Source organism: Cupressus sempervirens, chromosome 3 (assembly GCF_028749045.1).
Source record: "Cupressus sempervirens isolate cs-2001-9-10 chromosome 3, ASM2874904v1, whole genome shotgun sequence".
NCBI classification, from domain to species: Eukaryota; Viridiplantae; Streptophyta; class Pinopsida; order Cupressales; family Cupressaceae; genus Cupressus; species Cupressus sempervirens.
In genome coordinates, this window is record NC_143120.1 from 645,296,009 (window position 1) to 645,317,460 (window position 21,452).

Below are 21,452 nucleotides of genomic sequence, written 5' to 3' on the forward strand. Positions count from 1 at the left end.
CTCCAATTACCTTGAGGATTTTCTTTTCCTCTCCAACCGTCAAGCCAAAGGCTCATCATCAGAAGGAGGAGAGACCCATTCATCTTGACAGCCTTTGCCCTTACTTTTTCTACCACTCCTCTTATTGTAATGCTCTCTGACAATTTCGTCCACAAAGTCACTTTCCCGGTCATGGTCAGAAGCAACATCCTCAACAATCTTTTTCTTCTTTTTTGAGCTTCCACCCGAGCCCTTTTTTGAACTAACCATACCCCCTTTAGCTTCATCTTGTGTCTCAGAATTGTAGCCCTTTTCCTCAATACTCCCCTCCGTATCCTGATCAGCCCCTTTCAAAGTCCTAGGTTTTAAAATTTTTTTGGATTTTAACAAATTCATAATCGAAACCATGAGATCCGCATGGCAAACATGCTCTCCATTTAGGTCATTTTGAATGGCCTGGGTAGAAACACTAAGAGACTGCAGAAGATAAAAAGGAAATTTGATCCTAACATCATGTTGGAAACGATTTGCCAACATAAAGTGATAACCATACAATTTTGTGAATCTCCCATCCATAGTCAAGTATTCCATAATCACAAGGAGAACAAAATGCCAAGGCCAAGAAATAGAGGCCGAGTTATAATACGAGTTACCTATTTTAACCAGCTAATTCCTCTCCTATTCTGTCTCAACAAAGCCATCAAATAGCCTTATCCGAGAGCTTCCTTTCCCTATAAAAATTTATCCCATCCATATCCAACCGTGTTTCCTCTGTAATGACCTCTTTAATGACATCCATATGCTGATTCTCGACCATCACAAAGCTGTCCTTCCATGATTTAATGAACTAATATGTAATTGTAGGGTTATTTCCTTTGAGCCTCTCCATGTAAACGGTGAAGTTGCCATGCCTCAAAATGTCCCACACCTTCGGATTGTTCTTCCACTCTGTGTAACTAGGTGGCTCCACCCTTTTCCTCTTTCCCCCCATAATCTCTAAGTCGATATCACTAGTTATCTTTCTCTGAAAACCCCGAAACTCTCAGCGAACACCACTGCCAAAAAGAGGGAAGGAAGAAAGAACCCAGAATTTGTGCGAAATGCTCACCTTCCTAAAAATTTTCACCCACCTCACTCCAAAGGAGTAATTCTCATAATTCACTGATAGCATCATAATTAAAGGATTTTTGCTAAGATCTCCATTTATCATCATTGACATGATCGTGGACATCTGGAGGTAAGGTATCATATGACTCCTAAATGATAATATGATCATTTATACATGCCACATTTGAAGCCCAATCAACTAAACCATTATCTTCTCTATAGTTATGAGATATAATGAAGTTTTGGAACAAATTAATAATATTAAAAGCCTTGGAAATAATATTACTAATAGTCTAGGAAGGTGGATTAATTTTATTTAAACAATTAATGATATTGAGGGAGTCACCTTCTATCCATATATTCTTCAAATTCATACCTTTGGCATAAATAAGACCATGAAGAGCATAAAAAGCTTCAACAATGTGATTAGTTTGACTCCCTAAAGGTATAGCCATGCCGCCAAAAAAGTCACCATTAGAATTTCTGATAACAACTCTGCATCATGCAATGCCTGGGTTCCCTTTTGAGGCCCTATCAAATTTAATCTTAAACCAATTTAGTGGAGGACAATACCATCTAGAATTATCCCTATGGTTAGGATCCTTAATACTCATACTCAAACTCCTTATATTCTAGTTACTAAGTACCCCATCTTGCCACTCATTATAAGGTTGCTGTCCAGAACCACAAATTTTAATGTTTTCAATCAAAAGGGCCTTGACTTTGTGGAAAACCTAAGCAAGATTGGAATCCACCCCTCTAAAGATCCTATCATTGTACTCCTTCCAGATGCCTCAACACAGGTAAGGAAGGATAAAGTCCCACAATTTAATGATCAAAGCATTCTTGGAAGGAACCTTCCAACTAGAATAGAATAGTTGGATGGTAGCATGGGAAACCCAATCCAAATTCATTAAACTCCAAATTTTATCCCAAACCATCTTTGTAAAGGGACAATGCAACATAATATGATCCCCCGATTCCCCATCATTCTTGCATAGAACACATTGATTAACAATGATGAAGCCTCTCTTCTTAAGATTGTCAAGAGTTAAAATTTTATTTTGCAAAAGAATCCAAAAGAAGATATTAACTTTGGGAGTCAAACCTTTCACCCAAGCCCTAGCCTAGAAAGGTTCATCATGGTCATCAAAAGAGTTAGCAAAGGCTGAGACAATAGAGAACATGTCACTAGGATCAATTTTCTAGATTAGAACATCCTCTTCATGGTTAAGAAAGAAAGCATTCAAACACTTAGCAAGCTCAGCCAAATTTTGATCCACCCTAAGAAGATTCACCCACAAATCATCCTTCTAATAATCACTCACTAAAGTACCAAACTGATTCTTGCACTGCTCCATATACTCATTCCACCATGGATCATCACAAAGAGGGTAATCTAGGATCCAAAGGTCTTCCCAAAAAAGAACTTTCCTTCCATTTTCCACCTTCCATTTAACCTCTCTCCTTAAAATATGTTTGAATTTCTGAGCATTCTTCCATATTAGAGACCCCCCTTGATCAACATTAGAAGAGAGGAAGTGTTGAAAGTCAAAGTGGTCCCTATTATATTTATCAACCCAAATATTCCTCCATTCCCCCTCTTCCTTGTGCCATCTCTAGACTAATTTAGCTAGTAAGAGTTCATTTATTGCTGAAATCTATTGCAAGCCAAGCCCTCCCTTCCCCCTAGGCATACACACATTCTCCCAAGCAATAAGAGGAAGTCTTTTTTTAGTCTCCATACCAATCCATAAGAAAGTTTGCTAAATTTTCTCAATAGCAAGGGAAAACTTTCTCATAATTTTAAAAACACTCAAAGCATAAAGTGGGACACTTTGACGGATAGATTTCAAAACAATAACCTTCCTAGCATGATTGGGGAGAGAACCCTTCCAACCAGCAAGTTTCAAATGAATTTTATCAATCAACAGGTTCCAAAAGCTGTTAGGAGGAGATAAGCCCAAAGGTAAACCCAAATAGGTTCTTGCTAAGGATCCACTCTCACAACCAATAATCCTTTTAATCTTTATTTGTCTTGCCTCACTAACATTGATAAAGCAAATCACACTTTTACTCCAATTTATAGTTTGACTAGTAGCCATACCATAATTAGTCAACACCTTCTTAATGTTCCTAGCATTTCTCACCGAAGCCTCCCCCAAGACAATAGAATCATCAACAAATTGTTGGTGTGAACACACAAGAGTAGAGGAAGATGGGTTGAGGCCAACAAAGTCCCCTTTCACAACCATGTTATTCACAATCTCCCCATGCATTCAGCCAAGATAACAAAAAGAATAGGAGAGATCGGGTCCCCCTATCTAAGACCTCTAAAAGCCTTAAAGAAAGATGTAGGGGAACCATTAACAAGCACTGAGAAAGAAGCCATGGAAACTAACATGAAGATAAGGTCCCTGAATCTTTTATTAAAGCCAAATGCTTCCAAGCTCCTGAGAAGGAAATTCTAGTCCACTCTATCATAGGCTTTAGAGAAATCAAGCTTAAGAAGAAACCCTTCCTTCTTAGACACTAGAAGAGAATGAATATTTTCATGAATGGAGATAATGGAGTCCAAGATCTGTCTACCTGGAACAAACCCATTTTGCTACCTAGAGATGATAGCTGAGAGAAGGGAAAGAATTCTAAGAGTAAGAACTTTAGAAATAATCTTATAAAAACAATTACACAAACTGATAGGCCTAAATTGATCCATTCTATCAAAACCTAGCTTCTTAGGAATAAGGGCAATAAAGGTCCTATTTAATTCTCTTAGAATATTTTTGGTGCCAAAAAATTCCTTCACGCCATTACAAACATCTGTCCCAATGATATGCCAATATTTATGAAAGAACAAAAGGGGAAACCCATCTAGACTAGGGGCTTTATCACCCTCAAAGGAGAAAACAACCTTAGACATCTCATCTGAAGAAGGAATGGAAGTAAGGGATAAGTTCCAGGCCTTTGAGATACATGAAGGAATGCTCTCCAAGAACATTTTCTGCTTATCTAAGTTCAAATTAGGGTCACATTGCAACAAACTACCAAAGAATTCCACAACCTCCCTTTTGAAAATCTCTTCACTATCAATCAAATCTTCATCCGTATTGAGTTTGAAAATCTTGTTAGCCATCCTATGCTTTAAGGTTGTTGGATGAAAGAACTTGTTATTCCGATCACCTTCCTTCAAAAAGACCTTTCGAGAACGCTGTCTCCAAAACATCTCCTCCTTGGTAATAAGATCATGAAGTTCAACCAATTTGCTACTTTCCTCTTCTCTACAGACCACCTCATAACCATAAGCCTGAATCCTATCTTGAATGTCTTTAAGCTCCTCCAAAATCTTTTTTTTGTTCTCAAAAATGTTGCCAAAGGTATTTTTATTCCATATCTTAATATTATTCTTGACATTTTATAATTTGGCAGCCACTCTAAACATAGCTATACCCTCAAATTTGATATCCCACCACTCCTTAATGAGGCTCTCCAAATTAGGATGAAGAGTCCATATTTTTTCAAATCTAAAATGAAAATTCTTATGAAAATTAATTTTGTTAGCAACAAAGAAAATAGGGTAGTGATCAGATCACACTCGAACTTGAGCATTGAGTGCAAATTTATAATTCAGAAACCAATCATTACTAATAAGAACATGATCCAACCTAACTTGAATAAGATCCTTACTAGCTCTTCTATTTATCCATGTGTACTCAATCCCATGTAAATCAAGGTCATGGAGAAGATGAAGATCAATAAAGTTCATTAGATCTAATCTATTATCCAGATTGGTCTGATTACCTCCCCATTTTTCAGATTCCTTTAAAGGAGTATTGAAGTCCCCTATAATCAACCAATTATCCTCAAAAAAAAGCTTTCTTTGATTAGAAATTTCTTCCCACAAAGACTTCCTTCCCCATTTGGAATTGGGAGCATAAACATTAGTAAGGACCCAACTAAACTTATCTTTTGAATTAAAAAAATGAACATGCATCATATTTCTGCTTTGAGAAATGAGTTCCCCTTGAATCCATTTGCTAGACCAAAAAACCGCCATACCACCTGATGCTCCATTAGAATCACTACCAATAATCTTTCCTCCCTTAAAAATAGAAAGGCATTCCACCTTATTCTTGAGCATCTTAGTTTCTTGAATAACAAAAATGTTCGGCCTTTTATCCCTAATCATATTTTTTAGAATGTCATGTTTATGAGGGTTATTAAGCCTTCAAATATTCCAAGAAATTATCTTCATAGTTTAAGAAATTTTTTTGATTCAAGGATGGTTCTCTGACTACCATCAACAATGCTCCTGTTAGCCTCAACTATTCTTTTGTGCTGATTGGAAGGCCTTCCAATAGAAGATGGAGAAGAACCAACATCACCAATTTTGATATTAACTCCACCATTCTTAGATGAAGAACTAGGTTTAACCTTAAAAGATTTTGAATCCCCATTTTTGGAATCAACTTTGGTTCCTTTCTTTTTATTTTTCACTTGAACAAAGTCTTCATCTTTTTTTCTACCTTTCTTCCTACCTTTCGACTATTTCCCAATTGAAGTCCAATTGGCCTCAAAACTATCCTCTTCCAAACTACTTCCTTAGCTTGATAAATAGTAAGAAGGTCCTCAACTTCACCACTAACAAAATTACCATCCTTCATTATAGGATTCATGGCTTTTTGTACCGAAGGAAAAGGTAAACCTTTCTCCTTTTGAGATCCTTCTTCAATAGAAACCCTACCCTCCTTAGAAATGTTCACCAAATCTTCTTTATTTCTCTACAAACTGTCACTATTAGGATTTTTTGGTAGGACCTAGGTAGAGGTGATCACACCAGACTCTTTTTTCAAAGGTGAGACTACACCAAGATCTTGAAGGGGAACATTAATCTCAGAAGGTTCACTAGAAACATTCATAGGGATGCTACTTACCACATCACCTTTAGAGCACTTAGATTGGTCCTTTGGGGGAGCTGACACATCAACATCTATGCCCGCACCCTTAGAGAGATCTTTCTTCATCTAAACTTTCTTAATCTTCTAAGCCTTTCCTTTCAGAGAAGGACATTTCTTAGCCCAATGACCAACTTTCTTGTAATGGAAGCAAGCAAAAGGGATAGATTCATACTCAATCCTTTGGTCCCAAATACCAAGTTTAGATTTCAAAGAGATAGATTCAAGTAGATCCACACCACAAGAGACCCCAACATAGAATTTGGCATTGTTTAGTCTCCTCCTAGAAATAGTCACATGATCTAAGGAAAGGAATTCCCCAAAAGTATTAGCAATGCCCTTGAACACATCTTCCACCTAGAACTCAAGAGGGAGGCCATGTAGTTTTACCCAGACATGGGCTTGAAGATCAAAATCATCCAGCGAGTAAAGGTTGGGGGTCCATTTCTGTAGCAGCAAGGTATGTCTATCCATAATCCAAGGACTACTATAGAAGATATCCTACTTATCCTCCTCACAAGAAAAACAAAAGGAAAGACAACCTTTAGCCATCGTAGAGATATCAACTTGACCCTTCAAACACCATTTTTTTTTGAACAAAAGCTCGCACATCTTCAATATTGGGTCTAGGTCCAATGAAACACCCAACCAAAGTAGAGTCCATACAAGAAATATTTCTATCAATAATCTGATTAGGGATTTTGATTGTGAACTTACCTTTATCCTTGACAGAGATATCTTTAATCGGCGAGAAAGTAGACTTTCAAGTAGGTCATATCTCAAAAAGACTAGACCATTTTTTAATCTACTTGGGCCCACCTCTCGAGTCTGCCAAAAACCTACCATCATCAGCATCCCCAGATTCAACATCCCTAGATTTCATAGGGGAATCCCCCAAACTAGGTACAAAAGAATTAAAATTTTGATTCCCGCCCAAAGTCTCCCCTCTCTTGCTCACCATTTTCAACTCGTTGTACCATTTTGAGTCATTGATCAATATTATTGGGATACTTTCTGGTTGCCCATTGAGAACCGATGGGTATTGTGATTTATCTTGGGATGCTTTCTAGTTGCTCATAGAGAACTGATGTGATCATTATAAATTATCTTTTGATGCTTTCTAGTCACTTTTATAGAACTGAGGTGATTTTTATATGATTATTGATTTGTACTTTTATGAGCCTAGGGTAGGTTATCTACTTGTGGTGTTAGGAAGTGACTTGCAATGGGGGCGGGGTCCCTAAGTGGCTGCTAGGGTAACTCATTGTAAGTTGTTCAATAAGTGAAAAAATTACACTAAATGGGATTAAAATTAACCTAATAAGAGTCTTTGTATGTTCTCACCCATGCCTCAAGTGTTAGTATAGACTAGGATGGGAGTAGAGAGAATGCTTGGTTTTGACCTTGCATCTGTAGTATGCCTTTTTCGTACGAGAGGATACTAGTGGTTGAATATGGATCACTAGGGGGCCGGGGTCCTGAGAGACTGCCAGGGTAACTCTAGCATGATTCATGTGATGAAACTTGCCCACTTACATAGTAGGTTTCTTACATGTCTTTGTGTGCCTCTAGGAATTAGATGTCGATCTACCTTAGAACCTTTGAGTTAGATTTCTTTTAGGATTTCTTGGACTTAGAGTGTACTTTGATATGTGGTTTGATATCCTATTTGGGACTTGATAATATCTTCTCAACGCAGTGGGAGTGGGCCATTTAGGTTCCATACGGTCAGGTGGTAGTGCTTTTTCACTCTTACCATTGAGATCCATTCGTTACTACCATGGTTGGAGTTTCCTTGTCTACATTTCCTTTCATTCTTTCTATGTATCATTATGATGGATGTTTATATCTTTTATGATGGATGGTTATATCATGTATGGTGGATGGTTTCATTTACTTTATTGTACTTTATATCATGGATCTAAGGAGGATGATGTATTTCTATTTCTACATATGTATATTCTTTTAGCCTTTCATACCTTGTGACATGTACAGTGGATGATTGATCATTCCAAATTTCATTTGCCAAGAGGCATTCAGGAAAAAATGTATATTATGGACTTTGGACTTTTAAATCATTCTTTCATATGAATGAGGTAGTTGTTAGAGTTAGTATTAGTTAAATTTAAATGTGATTCAACATCATGGGATCCTTAAGGAATGTAACCTGTTATGTATGCTTATAGATGATTGTATGTTTTTACTTATGCTACTATGTGTTTGATGTGTATGATTTATCTTTCTGGTTATTCTTCTTGTTCAAAAAAAAAAAAAATATTGGCAAACTTAGTAAAACTTTAGGTTAGTTCTTTTGGATCCCTTGGCGGGGCGTTACAAGTATGATGTCCAAAATTGTCTCCTTAATCCTACTACAACTCCTTCTATTGAATACAACACATTTGGAAAAATTCTTAAGTCTGCATGAGAGCCTTGAAAACTTTTACAACTAGTTTAATGGAGTTTTAAGGACTTTTTGACCTTTAAAACTTCCTAGTAAATGTATAACATCAACTGCAACATCCTATTGATGATAACAAACTAGTATGACCCATACCAATGACTCATAGTTTTCGATGATATATTTTTGGATTTTTATAGGCTTGTATAATAGTCACAAATCCACTAGATTGTTGCATGTATATGAGATCTAATAGTACAAATTATTCACAACAACAAAAAATGCATAGAAAATTCTGATAGAGTGTAACAACAACTACTAAAACCCCTTGGGACATGACTTGTAAACTAAAAAATCCAATTTGGCTTCTACTTAAAAATTTGAAATACTTATGAAAAGTTTAAAAAAAAAAAAAATATTACCTCAAATCTATGAAGATGAATCTCAAGGCCACCAAGGTTTACTTTAGTGGCGAATATTGGCCAATTGGAAAATTTTGCACATCGGCCTACATAAGTTTAGCAATAATTTCCACATATGTGGTAGGGCATGTCATCCCAACTTTACGAAAAATGGCTCACACCCCTAGTCCCATCATCATAGGGTTTATGCCATTTGCTCTCCTTTTCACACGATAGCCAATCACACATTTTTTTTTTTGCATACGACAAATTAAACACATTCTCCTATGATTTCTGAAAGGAATTTTTTGGACAGTCTAAATTTGCCCATGGTTTTAAATTTTTTTTGGGAGCGGGATGAAATTCACCCCACAAATATGTGAATGCGTGTCCCACACTTATTCAATTTAATTTTTCAACTATATTAGCATGGTCATATATTGGACAAACTATAATCACCTTGGAAATTACATAAGACATATTTTTATTACATGGGCTTTGCTGAATATTTTGTATATGCTATAATATTCCTGTGGAGTTTATAAAGAAATATTGGTATAAATATATTCATTAATAAGTAGGTTATCTCTATTTCAATTGATAGTGAAGTCTTAATTTCTCAAATTGTTGAGAGCATAGGAAAATGACGATTATAAATTAGGTAAAGATGAGTAACTCAAACCCCTATCCGTCTGGACTCTATAATTTTGTTTGTCCTTATTTAGTAGGCACAAGTTAGACTATTAGTGGTCAATTATCACTTGGGTCTAGTGACTACTGAGTCATAAGACATCTATGTTTTATAGTGTAGGCCATACAACCAATGAATCCTATTTAGATAATTATATGCAATAGTTGACTATCACTTTTTCAACAAGTTATTTTTTTTGGCATCCTATATTTCTTTAGAGAATCATAGACATCTAACATGAAGAAAGGTAAGAGTCATACATGTGGTGGAAGCCAAGAAAGGCTAGTTAAATGCACTCGTAAAAGGGTGGACCCACAATAATGGGTTACACTTTTTTGCCTAAACTAACTCTTAACTATAAATTTTCAAGAAAACTTCCACTTGCAGATGCAAATTATTGTTTAATAGTTAGGAATTTGAAGATGAAATAAATTAGAGTCTTTTAGGAATTTTTGTATATATATATATATATATATATATATATATATATATATAAAATTAATTAATTAATTAATTTTGAATTGATTTGATTGAATTATTGTTTCTCCCACAAAAATTGGTATGTTATAAAAAATTTGATTTTTAAAGAGTGACATTATTTTTGAAAAAACATTTTTCTACAATATATATTAATGTGATTCTTTTGAATTTAGTTTGTTAACATCCATACCAAAATCGTGGAGGTGGTTTGATGTCAGTATCCTTAGTATTTCATATTTTATCGAAGTTAAAGTTGACCTAACACTAATTTGGAAATACATGGCTTTTGACACATGCAACTTATTATATATTTACTTGATTTCAAAATTTATTTATTTTATTGAAAGAGGACTCCACTATGGAGATTGTACTTATTTTTTAAAAAAAATTCTCTTAGTTACTATTTTTCCATGAGTGTCCAATATAGAGGTTTATTTTTTTATAACGAACCTATATTCAATTAACTTAAAAAAATGTATACCTAATAAATTTAAAATGTATCAAATCCATAGTCCTTAGAAAGCTTGTTCTGTGTGCTTGTGTCATGCAAACTAATATGTGTTCACTGGCCCATATGAACCTAGCAATTGACCTTGGAAGCCATGAAAACAATTGAAATTATTATAGACTTTGTAAAAGCCATCTAGTTTGCTAGTTTTGATAGAAACTAACTTTCTGTCAATTTTTTTTTACATAGTTTCGATCCAAACTATTGTAGTTAGTTTCTATTGAAATTATAAGGTCTGGTTAACATCAAGTTAACTAGGTGCAAGATAGTTTCAATAGAAACTATATTAGTAGTTTCAATAGAAACTATATTAGTAGTTTCAATCAAAATTTTGTTTGACCTTTTGTGAGAATTTTGTTAATTTTTTGATTCCCATATAAATGAATATTCATTTATTTGAATTTAGAATAAAAAAAATCAAATAATTCTTTTTTCAATTAGGAGGGAGGAAATATTTTTAGCTTCTCTGTTTTCAAATTTTTGAAGAAGAATTTTTGATGGGAAATAAAGAAAGAAGAACAATTAAGTATGCATGAAAAAAAATAGAGGAGCAAGAAGATAAAAATTGTCAAAAAACTTTAGCAAGACACAATAAGAGGAAAGGTACACATGTACAATTTGAGTGCATTTTTTAATTTTTAGTGTACAATCTTATTAGATAGGGTTTTATTTTGTTAGGATTAGGTTTTATTGAATTAGGAATAAGTTAAATATTAAATTAGGGTTACTATTAACTGAAGATTAGGTTTTATTAAATTAAGAATATTTAAGATTAGGGCTTATTAAATTATGAATATTTAGGTTGTAGTTAACTAGGATAACTTATCGAGGTTGGAGAAGGTTCATCCCAAACTCCAACAGTTACACACATCTCTCACAAGTACAATCTCTATCTATATTTCTAGGTCTAGGCAAACTTTATATTATTTTTAATTTTAGGGACATTTACCCCTTACAAACTTGCTTTATTTTATTTTTTATATCGTGAGTACAGTATTCAATGATGGAAATGTTGGACATGAGGAATTTGAATTTGAAGCAATGGATATCAAAGAAGGATCATCCCAAGGTCAAAGAATTATGTATATTGATCTCTTTAGTTCAAATTAAAAGTTAAAACTTTATAATATTTGCAGATGTTGGGATTTAGATAAAATTATATAATAGTTCAAGTTATGTGTGTGTGTGTGTGTGTGTGTGTGTGTGTGTGTGTGTGTGTGTGTGCGTGTGTGTGTATCCCCTAAAAAGATTGTATCTTAAGACTTTTTAAAAATTTTTCTTGCAGCCTGAGATGAAACAACAAATGAGAATGTTAATCTAGCTAAAAGATTGAAGAGAAAAATTAGTCATAGAAACATAGATCATTTAATTGAAATGGATGTGAAAAAATTGAGAGAATATGCTAGTCAACCTACACATACTATGAAGAGGAAATTGAATAAAAATTCAAGGAAATAATTGCACAATTTGAGGATCTTGATACAGTGGAGAAAACTCAATTATTATCAATTTCACTTCTTAAAGATGAATTAAAAGAGCCATTCAAACTATTGGGTATAGATACAAGTATAAAAAAGATGATGACTTCTAAATTACAAAAAGATATTGTTGAAAGTGTTAAGGAAGGATTACATTCCATTGGGAAAAAAAACTAGATATGTAGATAAACCCATTGCACGAAGAGTGATACTGACATATTTTAAATAAGAAAACATCCCAAAAAGTCAGATCTCTTCATTATCATCTCATATCGGGTATAGTCGGAAGAGAATATTACATTATTTAGAAAGGAGAAATAATTTGGATGATACTTTAGAAGGTAATTGGACACTAATGTGTAGAGCTCCTCAATCTAATAGGATTAGGGAAATGGTTAAGAACTTAGTTATCCAATTTTGGATTGATAATACTTATCCTTCACCAAATAGAAGAGATATAATTAAGTAGAGGATTGAGCCTAAGGAATATCTGTAACACACAAAACATTGGTTGAATGTTTCACAACATGAATTATATCTCTCATTTTGTAATTTAAATCCTGAAACAAAGTTTGGACAAACAATGTTTGAAAGATTGAAGCCTTATTTTGTGAAGATAAATAAATATTTTGAAATGTTTTGTTGCCGATATCATGTTACATTTGATTTTTACTATCAAGGGTTTTGAAAGATGATAGAAGAAAGAGGTGGTTCTCAAAATTCTTTTCCTAAATGAATGAGTCATTGCATAGCATCAATCTTATGTAACAAACTAGATGATCGTGCAATAGGTGAAATAGATTGCATAAGAGGAACTTGTGAAACATGTGGTACTTGAGTAAATATCCTTTAAGAGATGAAGATACTGATATGATGAGGATGGTAAAATGTAAGAGATGTAAGTACATAAAGTCGGGGAAAAAGTTGGAAAACAATCAATAAGGTTGGAATATGTAGAGGAAGAGATAACTATTGGATAATTTATGTCAAATTTTCATAAATTGATTCAACCATATATACGACATGATTTTTTTTCTAAATTGCAAGCATAAAAACTTCAAACACTAAGAGAGACTTTTCCACCCAGAACAATTTTATCTATTGTTGACTTTGCTGAGAATTACTCTTTTGTTTCTCAAAAACAACTTTAAGCAAAATACTACTTTATAGAGAAAGTTATATTATGGTTCAAGTGTCTCATCGACATGTAAAATTCAATTTGGATGGTGTGGAAAGTAAAGATCAAGCATGAGTCATTAAAAAAAAGCATAAATTTTACATTAGTGATGACAAACAACATGATACACATTTTGTGGAACATTTTTTAAGACCTTTTTTGAATATTTGAAAAAAAAAGGCATAAAAATAGAAAAATACTTTGCATGGTTGGATGGATGTGCAACACAATTTAAATCAGCTAGACCATTTGATGTATCATGTAGATATCATGGATACCTTAATATACCCAACATTTGGAGTTTTTTTGAGAGTGGACATGGAAAAGGTGAACATGATAGTGCATGAGCTTGTATCAAATGTGCTTTAAGAAAGTATCAAATGGACTATAAAGGATATCATATTAATAATGCTCATGAGGTGGTTGAGTGGTGTAAAACATATTTTATAGTGCAAACAAATACATATAACATGTCATCACAAGTGGATCAAGTCATACCATTCAGAGTATTTTGGGAGGTATCAGGGATACATTAATTGAATATTTAAATTGAATCAAATTTATATTTAATATGTTAGGTGATAACTATTATGTACACTATTAACTATGTTGGAAACTATTCCTTCCATCATTTCTAACCACCAAAATTCTGTTTTAGTTGCAATCCCCTCTGCCTCTGAAATTCATAAAGTTGTCTTCTCCTTTAAAGGTGATAAAGCACTAGGCCCTAATAGTTTCCCAATGGTTTTTTTCCAAAAACAATGGAACATTGTTGGTAAATATGTGTGTGATACTGTTGAGGAATTCTTTGGAGCTAGATGCCTCTTAAAAGAGCTTAATTCCACCTTTCTGGCTCTTATTCCTAAGAAGGTTGGGGCTAACTCCTTGGATGCTTTTCACCCTATCAGTCTTTGTAACTTTGTTTACAAAATCATCTCCAAGGTCCTTACCTTGAGAATCCTTGCTATTTTCCTGGACATCATATCCCTTAAACAGAGTAGCTTTGTCTCAGGTCGACAAATTATAGATTCGATAATTATTGCACATGAAAACATTCATTCTATGGTGGCTTCTCTTAACCAAGGGTTCCTCATGAAGTTGGATTTTTCTAAGGCTTATGAGCATGTGGACTAGAGTTTCTTATTCAATATCTTAAAGTCCTTTGGTTTTGGTAATAGATGTATCCAACTCATTTCTCAGCTTGTTTTGATGGCTTCTTTGGCTATCCTGGCCAATGGATCTTCTTCTAACTTCTTTTCTCCATCAAGAGGGCTCAAAAAGGGCTATCCCATCTATCCTATCTTATTTATTATTATGGCAGAGTGTCTAGGAAGATACATTAAGCATCTCAATGTTCAAGGTAGTTATCTCCTAGCATTGACACAATTTGTGGATGACACAATTCTAATGGGGCTTGCCACGATTATAGAAGCTAGGAGTTATAAGAATGCCTTAAATCTTTACATTCAAGCCTCTGGTCAACAAATCAATTCGGAGAAGAGTTCAATCTTCTTTGTGAATACTATCTTGGAGAGATAGAATAAAATCTCTAGGATTTTGGGCTGTGGCATTGCAACCTTCCATAGATTATATTTGGGCCTCCCCCTTTGTTCCAAACCACTTGAATCTTTCTGGAAAATTCTCATTGATAAAGACAACAAAAAACTTGTGGGATGGAAGGGAAATTTGCTAAGTCAAGCTGGAAAAATTGTTCTTCTCAAATCTTGTCTCAAAATTCTCTCCATCTATGCTCTTAGTTTGTTCAAAATGCCAATTAAGTATGCTGAAGCTATGGATAGAATTCAAATAAAATTTTTATGATTTGGGACTAAGAACAAAAAAGACTTCATCTCATTGCTTGGGACTCTATTTGCAAACCCAAGAATCTTGGAGGACTAGGCATTAGACTTATTAGAGATATGAACAAAGCCCTCCTAGATAAACAAGGTTGGAGATTTTTCAATGAAGACATGGACTGGAGTAAAATATGGAAGAGTAAATATCTTCAACACTCTCCCACTCTGAATAGTTTCCTATCTATTGATCATTTAGAGATGTACTTTGGTTCCTAGTGCTTATCATCAGTTATGGGACAATTTGATGCCTCGGGATGAGAGTTGTGATGGGCACGACATGGCGATAGGTTCTATAGTTGACAACTTGATAATACATGACTTAGAGTAGGAGTTTTGGAGTGATGCTTTAGCGAGTGTTGTTATTGATTCTACTCCTTTGGCTATGACATCTCCTGACTTAGCTGGTGATCAGTCATAGTGGGTTGTATCACTTGTTCATGGTGAGCTGTTGACTGAGGTTGGTTTTTTTTATCAACATTATATTGCAAGGTATGTACATCAGTTAGCATTTGATCCTTGTGTTGAGGAGTTGATGGCAGACAAATTTGGTTTGGGTTCCAATTCTTTCTATTTATCTTGTGATGGCTTTTCACCATTAGGGGTGCATGGGAGTTATGGTTATGAGACAGTGTTCGGTGATCTACAAAGTTGTGTTGACTGTAGGAGTTGTACAGTGTGTGGATTCTCCATACTTGGTATAGTTTCATTCGGGAGCATTCACCATTGTTGCAGAGTTGGATTGTACATTCCGTATAGGCTAGTGGAATGCGTTGATGGTATTTACTATGTTGGTAGTTTGATTTGTCCACTTTATTGGGTTTTGATGTTCTAAGAGTTTGTGGCTCATGGGTTTCTGACTGTGGAATTTGTGACTTTGGAGTTTGGTTGAGTAGTAATTGTCAGTTTGATTATGGATTCCTCTTGGTTATATTGCAGAGGATATTGCAAGAGCCTGTGTTAATTGACAATAGTATAGTTCATGAATAAATTTGGGATCTAGGTGGATTGATTGGTTTATTGTTCAGCCATTTCTTGAGGACAAGAAATATTTGGAAGGGGAGGACTTGTCATGTCCCCTTTTCAAATAATTAAAAATAATAATCTTTTCTAAGGTAGGCAGGCCCAAAAAGGCAAAGTTTCAGAAAAAGGGGATAATCTTTGGAAGAGAATGGACTAATAAATGAAAATTATTATTAAAATATGTTTTATTAACCCCTCTTGGACGTGAGTTAGGGTTATGGCCTCTTTTAAGGGGTTTGGAGGCATTTTGGGCTGATTCCAGAACTTTATTTTTGCTCATTTTCTTTGTTATTCTTCAGAGGCTGCCAAACCTATGGAGAAGGAGACCTAAGAATGGGATTTTTCAGGTTTATAGGAAGGATAAAGATGGGAGTTTGAAGCCATTCCATGTGCATTCTCATGCAGAGTGTGCCTTTGTGCTGAACAGTGCAGATTTGTGGTTTTTCGGGTGTGTTTTTTGTAAGAGTTTGGTGTTTTCAGTTGAGCATTTCATATCAGTTTGTCTTGCTGCTGTATTTCAGACTTTTAGATGTTAAAATAGAGCTGAATATATGTATTTGGTCATGATTATAATTCTGTGATAGATTATTAGTGTTTTTGTGGTGTTTCTAGGCTATTCTATGTTATTTTTGGGAGCTCGATGAGCATTGTTTTTATCCTCCGTTTGGGAGCTGTTTTGTAAATGTTATAAAGATCTGAAAATGTCATTTTGTGGGCTGTTATGCTGCTTAAATTTCTATAAAAATTTCCACTTTCAGATTTACTAATAATAGGTGAAGCTGTGAAGTTTTTGGCACTATTTTCGGCATACCCGATTTGGGGTTTATTGAGAAATTGGTGGATCTCTGAAAGATTGGTTGTTTGATCTTAACGATCTGATTAGAGGCTTGAAATATCATATAAAATCAGAGGAAGGGACATTTCAGGATTGCTCTACAGAATGAAATCCTCATGATAGACAATCTTAGAAAAAGAGGGATGATCATTACCAATTGGTGTTGTCTTTGCAAGAAGGGTATGGAATCTGTCAACCATATTTTTCTTCATTGCTATTATGCTAGGGATATTTGGAAGGAAATCTTAAATTTATGGGAAATTCAATGGACCTTTCAAGAGAATCTTGTTGACAATTTTCAAAGCTAGATCTTCAGAGATACTAACACTGCCTCCTGGGTCATAGGAAAAAAGGTTATTAGAAACTTAAAGGATAATTTTATATCTCATTTTGGTCCCTCAACTAATCTCAACATGGAGCATCCTGGTCAAAATCACATAGTTAAAAAGGACAATTTGAGGGAAAATTCCATTTGTTTATCTCCCCCCATGGTTGGATTAAGGCTAATTTTGATGGGGCCTCCAAAGGCAACCTTGACAAGGCTGGTTGTGGGGGTATCATAAGGGATTGTAATTGCAATATCATAAGAGCTTAGGAAATTCCCCTTGGTATAACTTCAAGTCATAAAGCTGAGATGGCAGGGGCCCATTACATGATCAAGTTGGCTAAGGATAGTGGATGCAAGAACCTCTGGCTGGAAGGTAACTCTAGGAATATTGTCAATATCCTAAACAATAAACATGAACCTACTTGGAATATTTCTAACCTCCTCAGTGAAAGTAAAGAAAACCTCAATTTTTTTCATAATGTGTTCAATTCTCATAACTACCATGAGATGAACATGCTGGCAGATTGGATGGCCAACTTGGCAGTTCAAAGTAATGATATTGTCATGTGGATTGACCAACTAAGCATGGATGACGTATTAATTGCAAAAGGAATTATGAGAAAAAAAATCTTGAAAAGGGAAAATTAATATTTGATATGCCTGCGGCCTCCACTTATCAAATCATTAATGCTTCCATTTATTATTTTAAATGAATTGGTTTCCATGCTTGCATGTCTATTATAACCTCACATGAATTATGTGTATTTTTTTGGGCTTTCAAGAAGTAATATATAGATATTTTCTTGATACTTCTCTCTATGTTTTTTCAATCATAACATTCTACAAGAAACTCTATTTGTGATTATGGGCGGGGAAGCAAAAAAATTGGAACTTGAGAAGTGCCACTATTGAAAAAAGAGGTCTGGCATTAGCTCGAGAAAGGAAACGTGACTAGTTTCATTGAGAAACTTTATGGTTACAAACCTCATGGGACAAACACCTTCTACAAAACTTGGGATGCAAACAAGGTTATCCTTTATGGGAGACAATTCACCATTAATGCTAAGTTCATTACTGAAGTAACTGGGCTACCAAATGAAGGAATGAAAATTATTAAGTAGAAAAAAGATTTCGAAGAGGCAGTCAAGCATTTTCCCAAAAATGATTAAAAGGATGCTAAACTAGTTAAGGTTGGTAATTTTTATGACCTTGCTCAAATTAAGGAAATCTGGCAGGAGGTTCTCACTTGTGTGTGGATGTATTTCGTTCTAGATGGTAGGGTTTCCAATGTTCATCTCTATCACTTTTCAAAAAAAATCATTTTCGCTACAAGAAAAGAATTTCATTCCCTTACTACTTGGAAATTCTCTCATTTCTGCTCTTAAATCCCACAAGGAAAAAGAATCTAGACCTATTATCCATGAGGGTCTCATCCTACTTATCACTGAGTTTTTTTGTGATAACACCCCTACTCACTCTATTTCTCTTTCTAGTATCAAATAGAAGAGGGAAGAGGAAGGTTTGCCAAGAAAAAATGAAACTGTTGGTGACTCTTTGTTGAAAAAAAAAAAGTAGCTATCAACATACATTGACTATGGAAATGGAATCTGAGCACAACTCAAAAGATATGGAGGAGTTCAAAGCTCCCTTGGATGATGACATGACCCAGAACATGAGTGATGGGTGCTCCTCTAAGAACAAAGATGCCTCTTTAAGTCAGGATGATACCTTGACTCTTGATTCTTTGCTTTCTTCCCCAAGCACTGTCAACAAGAATGGTAAGAACTCCTCTTTTAAGGGTAAGGACATTGTTCCCTCCTCAAAGCATAAAATAACTAAAAGGTTTATCTCTAGTTTGAAGACCAAAGAGGCTACCATCAATGAGGATAGTGAAACTCTGGTGAAAACAGAGGGTATAAATGATTCAAAGGATACCAACACTAAAGGTATTGATGATGCCATCAACCTATCCTCCCATGCTTATGGAAATAGAGACTATTGTGACCCTTGTTATTTCTACCCTTACCCTTGATCCTGGGTCTTCTGATACTGCTCTGGCCAATAGCGACCATGATGATACAAATCCTAGAAAACCCACTACCCACACCCAGGAACTCAAGGAAATGCCTCAATTGAATGAGGTTTCTAAGGAGGCCTAGGATTTAAAAGATGATGACAATATACTAGAATTTATGAACAAAGATAAAAATAAAGTCAATATTGGGATGGAACTTAAAAATTGGTTGTATAATGAAATAAAAAACTCCACATTTCTATTTCTTCCTTGTAGGAAAAGACTCTAAGTTTATTGGTGAAGCTGGTTGAGGATTGCTAGAAGTAGACAGAGTTGGAAGCTCTAGTTGGGAACATCCCAACTAAAAGTATGAAGCCTCCATCAAGAAGTTGATAAAGGACAATGAAATGGGAATATAGGGTGTTACTTCATCCATCCTAGCTATTGCTGTGTTAATAGGGAAAGCCTCTCTAGATTAAGCTACTTCAATTGATCATGTTCCGATGCTAGATGGTGGTTCGAGCAGGCACACCAGACAAAGTACCAAGAAAATTGACCTCTAGATCCCTGTGAAGAGAATCCATGACTCTCTCAAAGAGGTTTCTATTTTAGGTTCTTCTATCACTAGAGCTATTAAAGAATTGATTTAAGTTTTTGTATTTGTCTAGTCTTTTGGCCCCTATCAGTTTAGTTGAATTATTTTGGTTGCTGGTCCATGTAAAACTAGCTAGACTTGGTTGCTAGTCCTTGTAAAACCAACCTTCAAATTTTTTTTGAAACTCTAGGTTACTGGTCCTTGTAAAACCAACTCCTATTACTTTTTGTTTGGGGTTTCATGTCCCCTTCGAACTTGTTTTTACCTAATCAAAACTATTATGTACACATTTTTAATTTATTTTTTATCTGTATGTATGGACCTTACATTCAAGTGCCAGTAGAAGATCAATGCATACATGCAAGAGGGTAGAGAAGACATCTTTGCATTCAATTATGAGCATAGATAATAATGTGTGGCCATTGTACACTAGAGAATACTTATGTTTTTGTCTTGATTGCATTGATAAAAAATATGGTGGTTGCATTAATTAGGAATGTGGATATGTGTGTGAATGAACTTTGGTGCCACTAGATGTTATTAATATGAATGAGTGTGAGGATGTAAACTATAATGACATTCCATTACTTTCTAGTGATTTTAACCATATTTTAGGATTGATCAAAATTGGTATGTATGTATGTACATGTATTTTTTTCATTAATTTAGTTATTTTATTTAATATATACTCATGTACATGGAATTTATACATATACTTTGTGTAGGTAATGATTTTGCAGTTATGGAAGAATCTAAAATGTAGAAGGTGTTAGCTATTATTTATTGCGTTGCACCATGGAAAGAGAGATGCTAAAAAAGACTAAAATAAGTGATGGAATTGTGTTTCCCATAGGTTAGTATAGTTGAATCATGTATACATCTATGTTTTTTATGAATTCAAATTTATTGACATATTTGATTGATGTATATATGGATATGTGTACATATATTCAGTACTTGTAATTTAATCTATATGATATTTTTAAAATGTGTATGCAGGTTTTGTTGTTGTACATGGAACATATTTGAAGCAAAGAAGAGTACCTAAAAATAGGATTTATTTCACTAATTATCAACCTAACAACAAGTTATATCAGTATCATGTCATTGCGACTGGTTTAACTTTTCATCTAGTCAAAGGACCTAGAATATGTAAGTGGAGGCTCAATATTGCTGATCACAGACAAATATTAAAGGTTATCCAACAACAAGATGACCCACTTGATACAAGATAAAAACAACTTGTAATTTGAAACAACTTTTAAACAATTTGAAAATTTTGGTGAATTATTTGAAATTTGAAATTTGGTTGAACTAATTAGTACTTGTCTTAAGAGGATGAAATTAGGATTTGTCTTAAGGGGATGAAATTAGTACTTGTCTTATGGGGATGATGTACATTTCAATTGAACTTTTACTCTTTCATTTAAATTGTCAAGTTCAAATTGTGATTTGTAACTAATTATTGAAATTAGGAACTTATATGTAACTAATTAGGACATGTGTCTTAAGGGGAAGAAATTTGAATAGTTGTTTTTAAGGGGATCAAATTAGGAATTTTAACTGATTATATTAAATTTATATTCTTTCATTTAACTTGTCAAGTTAAAATTATGATTTGCAACTAATTATT